Genomic DNA, 19552 nt, shown 5'->3' on the forward strand with positions numbered 1-19552 from the left:
GAGAGGAATCAGTCTGCTGAAAGGAATGCTTGCAAATGGTATGGTCAGCCAAAATGAATTTTCAAATGAGATGGTATTTTATGTTCTTTCCATTTCAACAGACACATATACAAGGGGCCTCAGTGCTTGCAGATTAACATGCCTCGTTTACTGCATATGCAAAGCTTCAGAGTAGAAGATGCAGATTGCAGGGAGGGAAATAAATGGAGTTTTCCACATGTTCAGCTTTATATTTGTAGTGAGACAGTGGAGACTGCATGCTTGAAATAGAAAGGCCAAGCACATTGAAATCCCTGAGTGATAAAAGGACTCTTGAGGGAGAAAAAGGGCATTGTCCCTCCTTCCTCTCCATACATATACATACTGCTTGAGGTACATAACTTTCATCTTTGGGCACACAGGAATTTAGCTGAAAAAAGCTGCCCCAAAGTGGAAAATATCTTTTTCTCTAATGAGCAGTTTAGGAAAGTTTGAGCTGATATTTCAGCAATCATACTGTAGCTTCCACATTATTTCCCATATAACCTTGTTTCTCAGATTTTCAGTTCAATCATGCAATTACTGCTTATGCATTTTTAGTAGAACTTCATTAAAATTTTGACCTTGTTTGGCTTCAGCAGCACTGCCAAGCATCTTTCAATTTTGCTGCATTTGCAGATTTGATTGCAATAGCTGATTTATTCTAATCCTTTAAAGACTGTCCTTTTTTGCATTACCCCTGGAGAAAAATGATTAATTTAATTTTGCAGTCACTCTTTCTGTCCTTTTAGTTTTTATTATGGTATTTTCTGACAAATCTTTCAGAAATGTTGTAGGCCCAATCATTAATTGGTGCATATTGTCATTGTGAGATAAAAATCAATAGAACCATGCCAGTTCATGTAATCTGAGATTCTAGAGCTTTTATACCATGCACCTTCATCTAAATATCAAAATATTCCAATGATTCAGCTAAAATGAGTAAACTAGAAGCATGTTAAGAGTGATCCAAGTGCAGAAAATGCCAGCTCAGAAAATATGTAAGCTACTGGTATACCTGAGGAGGGGATGCTACAGGAAGAAACACCTACCTATAATCTTTTTCTTACCCCTTTTCCCAAAGTATCTAATGTTGCACATTGTTAGATACTATGCTGACTGGACCTCCATCTGTGATATTGTATAGCAGTTTTTATATTATAGTTCAAAACCAAACAGCCTCCACATTTTCTGTGAAGCTACAGTTCTTAACTGCTTTGATCTCTGAAGTCCCTAACAGTAAAATGTTCATGTGTATTCAGCTTCATTTGTGTAATAATCGTAATGCATTAAGGCTAAAATAAGAAACCAGGGAAATCAGATTCATCTATAAATTTTTATCTGTACATAGAATTTTGAAAAAATTAAAGTATTTCAAAATCATCTAAATCCAAAAGCGCAAGCATATACTGTGACAGACTATAGTGGGTTTCCTGTGGTGAATGTAACTGCCATGGCTGATGGAAAGAAAATTGGTAGCATGAAAATTGCTATAGCCATCCAACCTTCTTTCCAAATGGGCTTTGACTGCACATTCTTGTTTATTACTCTCCTGCTGGGACAACTACCAGCAACAATCTGTGTTACTAATACATCTACACTCTAAGGACCTAATTTTTCAGTCTTGGCTCAAGTTGGCTTGTATTTATCTGAGTGAATAATTTCTTAGATGTGAACTTATATATTGCTTAATGCAAGAGATGCAGAATCAAGCTCTTACTCTGTCCTTGGTCTAGTATTTTTATAAATTATGAATATAATGGAACAGAAAAGCATCCCTATTCCATTTGTAAGCACTGTTGGTTTGTTAGAGGACAAGCAGAGAATTCAAAATGATCTTGACAAACTAGATTTGTGGTCCTGAAAAAAATCTAAATGAAGAGAAATAGGGACAAGATAAAACATTTAGACAGGATAATTAGTTGCAGAACTACAGGGCAGAGAACAGCTTGCTAAGTAGCAGAAAAATAATCTGGGGTGTTACAAGCTGAGCATGAGTCAACAGTGTCATGGTATCATGAAAAGGGAAGCACTCTTCCTGAAAGCATGAGCAGAAGGGAAGCCTGTTAGACGTACAGCAATCGTTCCACTCAGCTCTGCAAGGATAAGGCACCAGCAGGACCACTGTTAGGGCACCGCACTTGAAGATATAAACCAATTGGAGAGAGTCGAAAGGAAATCAACAAGAATAATGAGAAGATTAATGAGGAATGATGGAAGAATCGGGATTTTTAGTTTAAAGAAGAGACGACTGAAGAGTCATAATCTGCTTGCTCTGACTTAAGTGGACACCTTAGACCTCTGGGGAACACTGGAGATGTGTCGCTGATTCGAGTGATCACAGGGCAGGGGATGGGAGTGCCAGACCCCTTAAAATCTCTTCTAGCTCTGTGTTTATGTGATTCGAGGATTCTTTCTGGTGATCTTTTCAGAATGTTGGCCAAAACATATTATCCAGTGCAAGGATTGCAAAATTTCCTTCTGAATTTAGATAGAGCATACTAAGCGGTGTCAAAAGATAAATGAATTTGAGGGAAGGCAACACGTGATCTTGGGTAGCTGGCAGGACAGGTTTGCTGCTCCAGTGCGTGACACCAATGCCATATCTTAGTTCCTCCTTTGCTATATAATAGTTTTTGTAAGGACAGAAGTCCAATTTGTATGAAAGGAGAAAAGTCGGAAAGAACAAGCAATTGCAAACACTGGGTGTGCAATACGTACGTCGTAATGTAATCCATGTGGAAAAAATTCAACTTCTTTCCTGTCTGTAATCCTGTGCATGGAATGCCCCAGCTGTTCTCATTTAATAGCATAATACCTGTATTTTACCTTAGCTTACATATTCTCCATAACATCCAAATTTTAGTTATTACTGAGAGCAAAATAAGGGAGATAAAAGTCTATTCTCATCATATGTCATCTTTTCAGTGTTTATGTATCTACTTACTTGTTCTACAGCTTTCCTTCATAAAATCAGAAGCTCTTTGAGGTTGAAACAGTGACTGTATTTGTGTGTACGTGTGTGTGTGTCTGGTACATTGAGCACACTGAAGATGGTAAAAAAATAATGGTAAATAATAAAAATTAAACTCTTTGGCCAAATTTGCAAAAGTGACTGCCAGAACAGCATGTGTAAAAACTGCATCTGTTTATCTAGACTGAGGTGCTTTGTATTGAAGTGCTCACTGCATGTGTAAACATCTAATGTTGTCATCACTAGTTATTTGTATTACCACAGTGCCCAGTGGCTAAACAGAGGCAACAATAAGTTATTCCCCTAAATCAAGGCCAAAATTCGTTGCCGGATTTGTAGAGTAGCTAGCTAGTTTTGAAAGCATTTTTCTAATATTTGCTTCTGTTAGATCCTACTCTGATTTGAAATAGTGTACCTCCCCTCCACCTCCCAGAAAAGATTAAGGTGAATCAGCTTAATCAATTTTCTAAAGGTACAAATCGCATCACACTGAGTCATTGTACAAATGCTGCACTGGCTGCTCGTATTTCAGCGTTTCCCTTTGCCTTACAGCACAATCTGGTAATTATTATTGAATCATTGCTAAATTTCCAGAATTTTTATGTGATTACTGTCAATGGCACTAAGTAATACAAGTCTACCAAACTAAACACTGATACAGTAATCCTTATCACTGCTAATACCAAACAATTTAATCTTATTATTGTGTGCTGATGAGATAATATATTCCAGCAGTGGCGTTTTATGAATATTGTATTGTTCCAAGTGGTGTTGAGATAAAACACCATTGTGAAGAGATATAGTATTATGCTAACAGCAGTGTGCATCTGAGAGGATGTTTTTTGAAGATTCTTTTCTGATTAGCATATAACTTTATTCAGATCTATGTAATGATCTGAAAATCCTTCTAATTGTTCCCTGCCTAAAGTGAGTATTTATGGGAAATTTGAGAATGCAGAGTAACTTTTCAATTATCTGAGCATTAAAATAATATTTCTCAGTAACTCGATGCTGCTCAGACATTTTTTCCCTCTAACAGCTCAAAGGTGACTTCTTTTGAAAGATCATTTTTCAAAGAAAATGGAGAAAAAAGGAGAACAGACAGTCGTGCCATTTTGCATTATGTGCATTATATGGCAAAGCAGAGGAGAGTACCTAGTAAGAGCCTTACTGCTTTTGGAAAAGCAGCAAAAATAAAGAGCACATTGTAGCGAGGATGAGGAAGATTCTTAGTGCAAGATTATAAGTTGTGACTGAAATTTTTGCTTTCATAAGTTGGTTTAAGATGGTTGCTTGGAGGTCAGATAGTTTCTGTATACGCTAAGGACAAGATCTGTTAGGAACAACTCCTGTTTCCAAGCTCCAAATAGGCCTTTTGCTTCATATTGCCACCTTCTCCAAGATTTCTTGGCACACTTAGACTTAATAACCTTATTGCATTGTCTTTATACCCTATGCAGCTTCAAAGCATACAATGTGCAGCCTTTTGTCTGGCTGTTCCCATGCCAAAAAAGTGAGCTTCAGCCAGAGAGAACGCTGCTAACGGCTGTTAAACTACCCCACTGACAAAGGCGAAAAGCAGGAAATAACCGTTTTTTCAGCAGCAGCAACAACAATCTGCCAAAAACTCACAAGTGCAATAATGATTTTATTAATACAGTTAACAGCTGGAATTACTTTAATTCAAATTCCTACTTCCTGCAATTTTTTGGGATCTACCTATCTGAAAACTCCACCTTATGCCAATGCCATCTTGCTGCATTTCCAAGCAGCTTGTAAGGAGACCTTTCCAGTATGCATGGGAGTGGCACTAACAAGGTATGCTTTAGGATGACTGCATGAGTATCCAATTTCCTTTATTTTCTGTCAGAGACCAGAGATGCTCTTGGTATGATCTGGATGCTGCTAGGTCTATACGATAAAAGACTGTGTGTTTCTGGCATAAATAGGTACTGGCTGCATTCATAGTGTCAAGAAGCTATGGTTCCCTTTCTTGTATGGGAGCTACAGTCTGTTTATTCTGTTGCTGAATCTGCCTCTTCCCATTCAATTAATCCAACCTAATCAAGTTCAATATGTGGATAAAAGCTATGCATTGTATTTGATTGTATCAAGAAAGAATTTAGCTCATAGGTTCCTCTAGTGAATTTTTAAAGAGCAATTTCATATTGAAGTAACATTTAGGCGAGCATAGAGGTGTTCCTCTTTGCAAGAAAAGCATTTAGAGAAGAATCTTGAAGTGGTATAGCTGTTATGAAATATAGCTGTTACTAAAACCTACAGTGTTCCTTCCTGTTTTGGCTTGGAGTTTGCTGCTTTGGCAATTCCCAATAGCTTCTTACACAATTTGGAAAGACTCAGGTCTCATGGGCTGCTTTTCCATAGACCCTACCTTGTCCTCACATGAAATGGGCCCTCTACTCCCGACCAGCTGAGCAGGCTGAAGTGGGATCCTGCAGATGAACTCAGCAAGCACAGAAGGAAGCCTCTTCCACAGTTCTAGACGGTAACACTGTGAAGCTCCTGTATTGCAGCATAAAAAGAGGGAAAGGAGATAAATGACTCTAGTGTTTGTTTTGCCTGAAGAAGCTTCTTTGTGAGCATATTCCACATAAGCATTCTCTCTATGTAAAATAGATCCCTTGTGTTTGAATTTAAGTCTCTCTGTATTGTTACTTGTTCAATAGCTTAAAAATACTTTAGAGGCATTATTTAGGAACTTTTATAACTTCTATCACATATTTCCTCTGGCTCCCTGCACCCACACATCCATGCACACGAAGTGAGAGATGAAGGGTCAGATTCTGGTGAGATGCTCATTGTACACAAACAAAACTCCCTTTTTACACATTTTCTTTTCAAAAGTCAGATTTGGACTTATCAGACAGCAGTTAGTAAACACTGTAGCGCAGCAAAAGCTGTGCTACTGAGGAAGTCAGGACCTCAGATTCTAGAAGGAGTGTTAAGCAGCTAGATCTGGAGCCAAGAGAGCTTTAAAACACAAGCATTAGCCCACCTGTGGCTGATTTCCCTGCCTGGTAGGATCATTTTGAGACTTCATTGCTGCAGAATCACAGAAGAGCCATTTACTCTTGAAACTGTGGACTGCATTGCAGTGGCAACCGTAACGAATCGTTAGTATGCACTATAAGCAGGTTTCATGCTTTCCTGTTTGGATTACTCTTCACTTAGGGGTTTGAATGGTGGTACGGAGCTGGAAGGGCAAGGCCAGATGTTTCTCCTTGAGCATTTTCTAATTGTCTCTCTCCCAAAGTTAATCATCCCGTGATTCCTTTGGCTTCACCTCTGGTTTTAACTTCAGTTTTGGGAAGTCTTCAAGATTAAAATGTAAAGAAAGCATTTAGACTTCAAAGCAATAATAGCAGAGAGTGCTTTGCTGTTTGACTGAGGAATCACTGTGCTCTGGGGAATGTGAATGCAGAGTTTTCCAGCAGAACACATTTTCAAAATACTGCTGTGAGCTACTAAGAATTGCAAATCTTGAAGTAGACTTTCCGTCACAGAGAGAGAACACATGGTCCATTCACACACACACACACAAAAAATCAAAATTAATATTATAAAATGACCAGCTCTTAACAAGCAGACAACAAGATATCCCTGAATGGACTGTGTGAGGGTAGCATCTATGAAGCTGTTTGCTGTAACTAGAGTTTACTAGATGAGAGATACAAACCATGCACATACTGAAAACAGGCCAGTTACATTTTGCATGCACAAGCAATCAATTATCACACCCTCCTCTAATATAATCAATGGCATACGCTGCAATTAGGCCTCCAGCGTAGCTGTCTGTAATGAGCACTGGCTGAGTTCTTCATGGCTTGTGAATGTAAAATAAGGAGTAAGGGCATCGTGATGAGTAAACCAATGCTGTAGGCAATGGTTTCAGCACCATGCAGGATTGGAGCTTCCTCAAGTAATCCACTCTGTCCAGTCTGCTACCTTCTAGCTTTGCATATGTTTACATTTTGCCAAGGACAGCCAGACTTATTTCTTCTGGAAATTTAAGTGCCAGACCAACAAGGCATTTAAATCTTTCTGAAATAAATGAGACATAGGAACAGTATGTGGAAATTCTTTAGAAACATTTCATGGCAATGCTAGGGGACCATATAAATGACATTAGCTCCAGAAGAACCCTTCAGAGTATCCACTGTTGTTTTCTTCCGTATGCTCACTGTTGTGGGCAGCATCAGCCACCAACCATCTGAACACCGAGCAGCTGATGAAACAACCTCAGTAAAGCAGTCGAGCACATGCTCTAGTGAGCTTTCAGAGCAAACTCTTCAATTCTAGTACTCTCTAACTCTCATACCCTGCCAAGAGAAACTTTTAGGGCTCTTTTTTTCTGGAAGGTAAGGGCTTTCGGTATGACTGCTACTAGCACAGGTCATAGAGTTGCTAATAGAGTTTCTACTGGTTTATTTGCCAGGACTTCTGCTTTCACGTGTGAAAATTTCTGGCTCAAGTCAACAGTGGTGAGCCCTAAGTGGTTTGAAATCCTTCTGCGGTCAGTGACCTAGGATAAATTACTGTGAACACAGTGCGATAATACCCATATGAGTATAAAATCAGCTACAAGCGTGTTGTTGAGTTTACGTGGTTTACCCAGTGATGAAGGAAAATTGAGAGAAATTTGAAAACATCTGCGGAGTCTCCTTTACCCTACTGCGGTGAGGCAGCGCTTGCTTTGGTCTATGAGACTCCCAGCTTCAAGGCCCTTTAACACTGGATCAAAGCAGGCAACCCACAGGGAGGCCCTTTGAAGCTTGCTATGCTACAGGAAATGGCAAAGAAAGAAGTGCCTAGTGCTCCGGTAGATCTGAGTGTGTACCGCTTTCACTCCACCAGACCTACTGGTTATTCTTCTTAGCATGAGAACAACTCATGCAGCCTACCGGGTTTGTAGCGCTGTCTGTTTGCAGGGGATTCCCGAGGGCATGATTTTCACACAGCCTGCACCTCGCTGACTCAAACCAGTATCAGGGCTGCACAACTCCCGTGGAAAGAAGTTGTGGCATATCCTGCAATAGTAGCGCTTGGGCTGTGCAACTTCAGCAGGCAAGTGGGTGGAACAATGTATGGGGGTGGGGGGTTTCCATTTAAAATTTCCATTTAAATGCTACCATTTACCAGTTATTACTGCACAGTGACATCTGAGCAAACTCAATTATTTTGCTAGACCACACGTGGAAAAATATATACTGTAGTTCAGACCTCGGGGTAATAAGTGTTGGCTGCTATTTACTTTTTAGTGGTAGTTCCTTATCTACTTAAAAGCGATGCTATGAACCTCAATTAGTTTGTGGTTATACAGTGCTTTGAACTCACAAAACACTATCTACCTTCTAAGTATTATAGTCTTTCTATTACATATTGTTATGAGTATATGCTTCAGTATACGCCAGAACACTCAGCTGTAGGCCAGAAATGTTACATGAGCGAAATAATCCAGGACTTTATGTTCCAAACACACAGACCCTTTCCATGGATTCGAGGAAAATCTTCATTTACCCTAACTTACTGTGAAAACCCCAGGTGCTTTATAAACTTTGAGTACACGGATAGCTCAGCTAACAAAATCAAGCACAGTACATATAGCTTTCAGATATTACAGTGATGGATGTAGTAAAAGAACCTATATACAATCCAGTCAAAAAGCACAACCCTGCTGGAGTAGGACCAGAAGGAACATAGGACAGACATAGCATTATCTGTTTCCATTTATTTTCATCGGTGTCCAGCCCTGGGGTTTATGATTGCTCTTAGCATGACTGTGCACTACTACTATTGATGGGTTTGTTTCCTTTATTTTGAAACATAGGAGCCAGGGATAAATCTTGCTTCCTTATTTTGCTCTTCAGCCAATGCTACCAGCAGTGAATAAAACGTGTTGCTAAATTTTTAAGTCATAACATTTTTGGGCCCAGGCCACTAGCTGTCTCTCTCTCTCTCCTTTGCACGCGAGTATGGGAGATATGTTAGCCTGGGGATAGAGTAACAGCTCAAAAAGGCTGCACTGAAATGCAATCCTGTGTCTGACACAATGCAGTGAGTCAGGCCATCTGTGTGAAGGAGCACCCAAAAAGGTAACTGGCAAAGACTGATAATCCCCGACTGAGCCTTGAAAACTTAAAGCCCCAGAGTTAACTGTGGGAGAGTTTACAGTTTGGAAATTTGAGAGTTGTGACTGTGGCACTGAACTGCTACAGTGACTGCAAGTGATTAGGAATGTGGATATTTAGTTTATAGTTCTTGGCCAGGATCCACTTAAGTCCTGGGTCTCACTGGTTCACCAAATCACTGTGGGCAATGAGGTTAGCTTAGAGCTGTGATGGAGCAAGACAGCCGCATCTGGCTCAGACCTCTGCTTGGAAAGGAAAGACTGGCCTGGCTATCTACTCCTGCTGCAGTGCTAGTGTTTTTCCGTCCTTGTGGCGATCTAGTCTAGATTGGCAGAAGACATGCCCTGCGAAAAGGAATGTCTTCTGAAGGTCCATACCTTCCTGCAGCAGCTCCAGGCAAGGCTGGGCGAGTGGGGCAAGGCACGAGTAGGACTGCAGAGCTGGGGTAGGGGACTGGTCAGTGACACCCCTCCCTGAGCGCAGCAAGCCATGTGCTTGGCTCAGCTATAATCCCATACTCCGGCTGCTGGCTGCTCTTCAGCCTTCCCCCGCCTGGGGCTGCTGATGCCTCACGCAGGGCAGCACCTCAGCTCTCACCATGACCCCAGCAACAACATGGGTTGAGGGAGGAAGTGCTGACCAGCTGGGAGTGGTGCTTGGGTTCTGGAGCTGGAGAGAGGCCGTGTGCTGTGCAGGCACTGAGGCTACTTGGCTGAGAGAGGCTCTGTGCAGCTCAGCATCACTGTCTTGCCTCTGAATGTCCCTGTAATGTGGTTTCCTTGGCTCTGTTTGTGTGCCTAATATTCCCTAGGTAGCTATCCAAGAGGGAGGGCCATACAGCTTCATTGTTCCTTCCTCTATGTCCATAATTCCTCTCCTTGGTTAGTGTCTGTGTGAAGTTTTGCTCCCCTCCACTCTGGATGAAAAAGCTATTGCAAAGCAGGTTTCAGCATGAGACTTTTGCAGCTGCTGGCTGACACATCCCAGCCATGCAAGGCTGTGGGGTTTGTTGGAGTACTTGTGATCACCACACAGAAGCAGAGAAGAAGAACAAGGGCCAGGGAAAAAACCCTTGAAACTGGGAGAACATTAACATTTTGTAAAATTAAATGAGGCATATGAAGTTGTAAAATGTCTAAAAATCCTGTAGATAGGAGAGGAGAGTAGCACAGAACAGGGAGGGGACCCTGTCTTCCTTCTGTTGATGGCACAGACAAAATTCCCATTGCCTTTGGTAGTACCAGATGATGGGCTTCGCACTAGGAAAGGGAGGAAGAGTGGGAGAAGTGGGGCTGTCTGCTGGCCCACAACATGAGACCCCTTGAAAAAAGAAGGAAATTCCAGTGCACAGGAGGAACTGGCTAAGCTAGGATCTCTGCTGTGGTCAGGATGGAAGGAACAACTTCATTTCCCCTAGAAGAAATATTTAAAAGAATACATATTGCAACCTTCCCTTAAAATAGGTACTTTTTAGGGTCTTTAGCGAAGTTTGCCTGTTTTCTGTTCCTGTGCAAACAAGAGGAAACTCCTGAAAATGTTATTGATGATACTTAGATGCTAGTGGAAGAAGTGTTACATCAGCACCGTGAAAGGCAGCTAATGTTGTCACCACTGTCCAGGGACTAGGATCAAAACAGACCTATTGATTTACCTATATGCTGTTCTGGTATATAGGTTATGATATAGAGAGGGCTGGTAGAATAGCTCAGAGAGCAACTTTTAGTTATTCAAAATAGCTTTAAAAGAACAATTATGTCTTGGAACTAATGCTTGGTGCCACCTGCAGAAATAGAGAACTACTCATGCCTGCTCACTGGCTTAAGACAACCAGCTCACTTCCACAAAGAAGTGGTGCAAGCATAAAGCTGTATTCTGCATTCAGATTTCATCATACTCTCATGAGACAATTTTTCTTAAAATCCTTTGAGACAGTAGAGCCCATTAAGATATCATTCACTTGAACACACTGCATGGTTTGACGCTAAAAGTGAAGTAAGATGCATGCATGGGTGGAGTGACTGGATGTAGGATACGGCACAGAAGGATGCTTTGTAGCATCTGGTTTTATCTCCACTCTAGCAAGCTGTGACAGACTAGAATAATTTAGGAATTAGGAACACTTCTTTTGATGGAAGGTGCATCAGTCGCAGACTTGGTTAAAGCCGAAGGTTCTCTTACCACTGCACTTTGATTTGAAAATGCAATTACAACCTATTTCTGTAATGACAGCTAAGAGTCAATATTTCTCCTAGGTTTCCCAACTAGAGCAATGGGCTGCAAGTCAAAGCTTTTGCATGCAAATGTAAAGGCTAGAGGATCTGAGGCAAGTCAGTGTGTCAGCGAGAGAAACAGTCATCTAATAGGCTCATGAAAGAACAGCACAGAGTGTCTTGAGGGTGGGCCTTGCTAATGGCCCTGGTCTGGAAACAGTGAACAGGGGAAACCTTCATATTTTTCTACCATGTTCAAAGAAATGAGACTATGTGCACATTATTGTAAATATTTGACTTGTTTTCAATCTCTTTTCCTAATGGGAACAGTCCAGCGAGGCCCTGATTATTCGCTATAATAAATGAGCTCAACATATATACTTCTGACTGAAGCAGTGTCCCCTCCCATTCAATTAGGACTCCTTCTAATGTAAAAATGCTAAAGCAAAATTGAATTAGAAATGAGCTGGGAGAGCACAATTAAAAGCTGGCTCCAGCCAGCCGGAGGTGTAGCACTCTGGGCTTGCTTTGGCCCAGATAAATCCATTCAGCACAGGTCAAATCCAGGTTTAAATTTAAACATCTGCTAGGTCTATGAGTCTTAGATCTTTTGGCAGTGGCTCATTTCTACCCAGAGTAGGGCCAGGATGTGTGTCCAAGTGTCCTGGAAGAGACATTTGCTTTACAGGTGCAGGAGGGTGGGTGAGACCTAGGACTCAGTGCAGACTGGGATCTGCTAGCACCAATGGCTTTTCTTTAAATATCACTACAATGTAGATCATGAATCTTTCCTGGTTTCAGAGATGACATTTAACTAGACTTGCAGTGAAGTCTCAGATTTGAGCGCTATTCTCCATAGCCTGAGCTACACACTTGCCTTGAAATGGGTACAGGATCACCTTTGGGAATGCAGATGATCGTCTCCTGTATGTAGCAGAGGCTATGTGTAATGTGAGTGTACAGCACCTTGCACACCAGCTGACAGGCCAACATCTCTGCTCTGCGTAATCATGAACATAATCATGATGACAAAATAAATGATAATTTTTTTCCCAAGCAGTGCTACTGCAGCTGGTGAATCACATCCATATCTCTACCTAAAACGAGGGCTAATATTTTGCTGAAATGATCTTGGTTGCCACACTACAGCATGTTCCACGGAGCATTTACAGAGGTTTTGGCTTTAATGTATTTGAACTTCAGTACCTCTTTACAACACAAAATTATTTCTCCCTTAGGACAGTTCTCAGTGATAATGAATGTAAACTCATACAGAAGACTGCATTACAAAAACAATCTATCCTCTAGGTATCTGGCAAAAATACAAAGATGACAGTAAAGTCTTCATCCCTAAAATCTGTTTTTTTTCTATTCTGGTTAGATTGTTAATGTCAGTACTATTTCAGAAAGATTTCAAAGCATCTATCTGAATTATATTGAACAAGTTTACATGTCAATAAAGAAAAAAATTTTAGGAGCTACCAACATGAATCCCTTCTCTTGCCTCAAGAGTTAACCTTAATTGTCCAACTGAAAATTGAATGATTCTGAGAAAGAGCTTGAGAAGATCTCTGGGTTGATCGAATTGATTTTATGGACACACACTGCAATCCTGTTGCTATTTTTAACTGCCTCTCTCAGCTAAAAAAGGAAAAATACCAGAAGATGTAGAAAATGCGAAGAGGAAGTAATGCAGAACGAACCCAGGGGATTGCTCAGAAAGGAAATGAGTCACAGTTGCTAAGTAAAGGCAGTTGCCTATTTACAGAGGAATTAAAAGAGTTAAAGGGACGGCTTATGAAATTCCCAATCAAAGTTTTCTGGACAAAGCATGGCTGGCATGAGGTTGCACTTAGAATAAATGTGTCTGGATCAAACCACAGAACTGCCTGAGGTTTGGCAAGTGCAAGCACAGATAAGACAGTTGACCACAGTCATGGACAGGAGTCAGCAGCCACAGAAAGAACCATGCTTTGACTCTCAGCAGACACCGGTGATGTGGGTACTGCTGCGGCTGTGCTCTGGCTGTTGTCAGGGGGAAGGAAGCCCTCTGGCTTCACAGCCCACGGCCCTGTGCCCCCTTCTACTGCACGACGCTCAGGGTGGGTCGAGTTACTTGCTAAGCACAACCAACCGCTTTGGCCTTCTCCATCAATTCTGCAACAGGGCACCACCTTCCTCTTCTCCCCTTGCAAACCTCTTTTCACCTCAGCTTGGAGGGACTTCTGGTGGGAGAAGATAGGCATAGCCTGTTTTTTCAGCAGCTGAAATGGGGAGTCCCTGGTGTCCACGGGGAGAGTTTGTGTATGTGTGATACTCCTGGTATGGAAGCTGCACTGAAACAAGCGGCTTCTTCAAGGCAGGCCACAGAGTGACATTTCCTTCTTCCACCAGCTGAATGAGGTTTCTAGAGCTCTTTACCCCTGTATGACTGCATTTCCTCCTCTCCTCACCAGGTCCAAGCGGTTAAGCAGCTGAAATGGAGAGAAAACAGAAGCTTGTCCTCCTACTTGCATCTAGCACCCATAATTAATGGGTAGAATACATTTCTATTGGGTAAACAGGATACTAAGTAAAAAGACTCCTGGCAGTGTTAAGTAATAAAGTAAAATCTGGTCATAAAATGTAGCCTATAAGAAATGGTTTCTGGGTCAAAAAGACTAAAATATATCTGGACAGCAAAGCTTGAGGCAATGGCAACATGGAAGCTGGAGTTACACAACTGCTCCCCTGTTGCAGAAGGGCTATTGCCCCTTGGTGTGCCAGCCTGTCTGGGCAACCCAAAAGCTGATTGACAAGTGTGGTGTGCTGTTAGCTGGTAACAAGATTCTGCATTTTGGGCCCCTGACCATATAACCAGGGCTAAATTCTGGTCTAGTGTAAGCAGAGGGAGACATTGATATCCACGTATAGGAGAAGTGAATTTGGCTCTATTACATTTAGCTCCAAAGATTTGTTGGGTTTTGGTCATGTCTAGTGAAAATGATGTTATCACTTTAAGAAATTCTTCAGCCAAAGGAATGAGAAAAGCAGCAATGATATGACACATTGAATTCAGACTTTGGAAAAAATCTTGGCAATGGAACTCGTCTGTTTGAGTTTCTGTGTCATCTGTACTTTCGTAGCAAAATAGTTCACATACTTCAGGCAGTTCTGACTTCCCAGCTGGAAACAACAGCTACTGAGGAATTCTACCAGTGGTCAGAGACTGCTAGTGTTAGCTATGATGTGCTCCCTCTTCCAGATCCGCAGTCAGGTGTCCACTGGACTGTTACGGACCAAGATTTTTTTCTACCGCTTTTGTCTGTTTCTAGCTCCAGCTGAGTCTCTGAAACCTTTAGCCCGACCAAACTGCTCAATTTTGGTGGCTGACATGGTAACTGGAGCTTTCATATTTTTGACCAGCATCATAACCACAAAGAAATCCCACAGTTTTCAGCCTACTTGGAAATAACAAGAATAGCAAAACTATAGGTATATTCTTCTAAATGTAGGTATATGTACCAGGATACATGCAACTGGGGTTTTCCTCTGTTCGCATGCACTGAGGAAGGCTGCAAATGTGGGTGAATTAAAGGTTCCAGCGTGAGCCCTGTGTGGGAATGTCACTGTTCAAAGATGTCCTTCTAAATAATTCATTGGCTGGATTGAAAAAAAAAAAAGGCAGGAAAGAAGGCCTGGCTGCAGATGGGGAGGAAGTGGTAAAGAGCAGTGCAATGCATGATTGAAAATTCAGCACAGGTGATATTTTTACTGAAACCACAACCACCAAGAATGAAAAAGTCAACGAGAAGAATCAGACCTCAGTCTCTTGAAGGCAGCTCCCTTTACAGAGTGTTGTGGAGATCCCTGTCTTCCTGAACTCCTGTCTGGATGGCTGTGTTCAGATGAGAACCATTATTCCATATATTTACAAGGATATAACTAAGATTTTACCAAGGAAGGGGGGATTTAAAGTGTAAACTGGCACAGATTAAAGACACTTGGCCAAATTTCTGATTTGTAATTTTGGTGAAATTATTAACCACTGCAGGAGAGTTACTCTTCTGGTCGGTATTTTTCTGGTTTTATTCCTGTAATGTACACATGCCCCAGATCTGTATAGAAGCATGTTTAAAAATGGGCGGAACCCAGTGAAGGAGATGAAGAGGGCTGTAGTGATGCTGCAGGGACCAAATGGGTTGATCAGCTCTCCTGTTTTGCAGATGGATTACAGCGTGCTGTGAACCCTGCTTAACAGCCTTTTCCGTCTCTCAGGTTGATACATTAAGCACTAATGTGCTGCTGACAGGGATGCAATCCATGTGCCTCTCCAGCACATATCAGCCTGGAATGTTGCATTCCATACGGCTCTGATCTCACACTGCCGTTCAGCCCGAGGAAGCAAGCTTACGTCATGCTCAGTGGGCAGCGATGAGCTGTAAGCAAAATTCACTCCCCGTTTCTTGCAATTCTGCTCTTTCTTTTAAATTCTGCTTTTGAAAAATACGCAGCTTGCTTTTCCTTTTTATGCTGCTTTTACTCTTCCTTCAATGCCAGCATTTTCTTTGCAAGAGCCACCTGCTGTGTGCCCAGTAAAAGGCCCATCAGCAAAACTTGCATGGGGCAACAGTGACATCCAGTGGTCCCAAGTCGGCCCGTAATTCATAAACGTGTGCGCCTCTGTCTGCCAGGGTTCAGCTCTGTGTGGTGAGTAAACTGGGTCTCTGTTGAAGTCAGTGATTAATAGAGTCAGGATTTCTCCCAGTTTAATTACAACCTGACGTGCCTTGTCGTGGCTGCTACCCAGTTACAGCTTTGACAAAGGAAAGACATGAAGTTGCTCAGAATAACATACTAATGAATTCCACAAGCAGTATTTCTTTCCATGTGGCCCAAATCCCATATATATATATATATAAAGAAAACCCTGTTCCCTCCAGCCCACTCCCAAGACCGTGCGTGTGTCTACAAGCACCCCCTTTCACTGGCACAGCGGGAATGCAGCTAAAGCGAAACTGGCTGCATCAAGGGCAGCTTAACGCGGTTGAGCACCTCAGATGGTGAACACTGCTGTGAAAAGTGTGATGAGATTTGCTCAGAGCAGATGTGTCCCTGTTAGGGATTCACATGAGACTTTTGAATATGCTTGGGATTTTTAATCTGTTTTGTGCACCAGCAAGAGGTGTGTTAAATTAGCTTGTGCAGAGCATCTGAGCTAATGCTTTCAGAACAAACCAGGTGTCTTTAATGGCACTGCATTACGGAGACAAGCCAGGTTTAAAGAGGTCATTTGAGAATGTGATTTCACCTAAGTCTTGCTACAGCTCTATTGCCAAGGCTTTTAACTCCCACCACAACCACTCATAGCTACCTCAACTTTCTTTCTCTTTCCTCTTTCATTACTTAAATGTCCCTCAAGGTGAGTCTAATACCATATTAACCACTCAAAGATCTTCTTCCAAAGTCTCATAACATCAAATTACTTTCAAGTCCATTTTCATAATCCATAATTCCAGGGCACCATGAGGAGACACTACTAAAAAATCAGTTATGAGACTGACATTGTAATTCATACAAGTCTCCATGCAGCAGTCACTCTGGGGCCATTAAACTAGGGAGTGGAGGGTAGGTGTGTTGTATTGAAGTAGCATTTTCTGTCCCAGCAATTAAGAGATTATGTGATGTGGTTGCAATAGCAATAGCAGTGGATCAGATCAATGAATGACAAACTCCTGTCAGGTGCTGCAGTTTTGAGAGACTCATGGGTTGTGCAGAAGGTTTCCTGTCTGTGGGAGAGAACTGTTGGTGATGCTTGATCCTTAGGACTAATGCACTGTTTATGACAGGCAAAAGGCCAGGGCTGGGCCACAGCAGCTGACGGGAAGCTAGCAGTAATCTTCCATTAGATGCAGGGTGCTGTGGCCTTACCCCAGCACAACCCTCTGGAAACACGCTTGCACTGAGGGAGAGGAATAGCCCTGAGTTTGCTGCCTCGATGCCAGCCGTAGATCTCCTGTGCTGGGGATTTATGAGGATTTCGGAGATGGAGCAAGACCAAGAATCTGATCCTTATGGGTGTAAAACTAGGTTGCTCCCTGCAGCTATACTTTTGTGGTCATATAGAGTAAGGGTTTCCCAGGGTGTGCAAACAGCTAATGCTCATGTGTGGTTACACACGGCAATGTCTAGGCAAGCTGCATGCAGGGCCCTCTGCTCCAGCTGCAATAGCTGGTGAGTAGAGTGATCGCAATGTCTTAGCCCAGGGCATGGCAAAGGGCTGCATTTAACTGAATAACCAACAGGGGCAGATTTTACCCAGGAAAGGAGGCAGAAGCACATAGAGAAGACCATGCCCAAGTAACCAAGCTGATGCAGCAGAGCTCTGTCACAGCACTAGGGAAAAAGAAAGCGTCAATGACTGTTGAACACCATGTTCTGGAAGTTCATTCAGTGCTTCTACCATGTAGAAAGGCAATGAGAGGTGATGGCACGGGAAACTGCAATAACACAGTGCAGTATGTTCGCTGATAGGTAGTTTCTTTAAGGAGCTATTGGTAACTAGTCCAGGACAAGATTTTTTATTTCATTAAAAATTCCACTACTTCTTTTATGGAAACATAACCAAGGGGGGAGGGAGGGGGAAGGAAAATACATATCATAACAAATTATTTTGGGTCCCTCAAAGTATTCATTCCAATTTTGGATTTAAGAAGTGTAATCTTTCAAAAATTAATAATGAATGTAGAAAATGTGAAATTTTCCTTCTAAAAATACATGCTTAGGATATTTGACTATATCAAAAAAGCATGTCATCCTAAAATCAGTCTGTAACAAATGACCCAGATAAATCTGAAGGTTTAGTTGTATTCTTAAAGTTGTATTTCTTAAATTTCTAGAACCTCACAAGGATTTTACCCAGATCTCTAAAATATCTACTAGAGAATTCAAAAACTTTTAGCCAAAAAGATTTTCTCACAGCATTGACATGAAAAAAAGAATGAAAAAATCAGTTTTGTGGTAAAAGCAATTTGTAGCCTAAAAGTTTGTAAGGAGTAGCTGTTAATTGTCTCTAAAAAATACTTTCAATATTTACATCTTTCAGGGTTTTTCGAAGAGAAGATTAACACACTACTGATCTTTTCCTGTCTCCGCCCCACAATTAGTGAACTAATCTGATTGTTTACAATAGAAGTGGAAGGATTATGGTTTATGATCAAGTATGTGACTTACAGCCCGTGTTTCTGCAGTTGTCAAACACTTTGAAGGTTAGTGTTCAGAGGTCAGTTCCAATCAGCCTGCTGCTCTGAACCCAGGCTCTGATCCAGCAAGGTGCTGAGCCACTTCTTCAAACACACAAGCAGTCCCATCCCCTGGGGAGAGAGATCTTTGGTCTGGGAATGAATGCTGCCTGCAGCTTAACTCTTTCATTCCTGGGGGTTATTGATCACCACTGCTGGGAGACACAAGTTTCTTGCAAAATAAGTATTGCATAGCTCTTGGAGTCAGGGTTTCCGACCTGTGGGAATGCCTAGAGTGGAGGATGTCTGGGTTTAGAGTGACTGTCAACTCTGCATATATGTCAGTTGTGGGAGGAACTTGAACTCCGACTCGTGTGAGCTGGGCCCTTCTTGTTTTGTTAGGCTTTGACTGGACCAGCACATCGGTGAAGGATCTGAACTGGTATCAGAAGTGAGCAAAATACCTGGCGTGCAAGGAGTCCTCTGAACTGGAGGAGGAGGGTGAGTGAGAGTATGGGGTCACAGAGCTCTTCAGGTCCTTGTATGTGACCATACAAGCTCTTCTGATGTTTCTCTTCTGAGGAAAAGCAGCATAAATAACAACTGTTGAAACTTAACACCAAATATCCTTTCTGTTAATATTCTCCTGTATTTATTTGCGTGACAACAGTCTGAATATTTCTGATTTAAGGGATATATATTTTCTGCTTTAACTTTTATTTAATGATTCATTTTCTCAGGGGAACTGTATATAACTGCATAGGTCAATAGACAATATGGAGAATATTTGCATAGTCTCTGTGCTTTCAGCATTCGGTCAGTGACAATTGAAGTAAATAACAAAAGAGGAGGAAATGTGAAAATATTTCTGCTGTCATTATGCACATATTAGTTTAGGAACCAAACGTAAGTATCCAATGCTGTAAAGAAAACTCAGTCCAACTGGGAGCTAAACATCCTCTGAATAACCTTAGCTGATGC

This window comes from Rhea pennata, chromosome 11 (genome assembly GCF_028389875.1).
Source record: "Rhea pennata isolate bPtePen1 chromosome 11, bPtePen1.pri, whole genome shotgun sequence".
Lineage (NCBI taxonomy): Eukaryota > Metazoa > Chordata > Aves > Rheiformes > Rheidae > Rhea > Rhea pennata.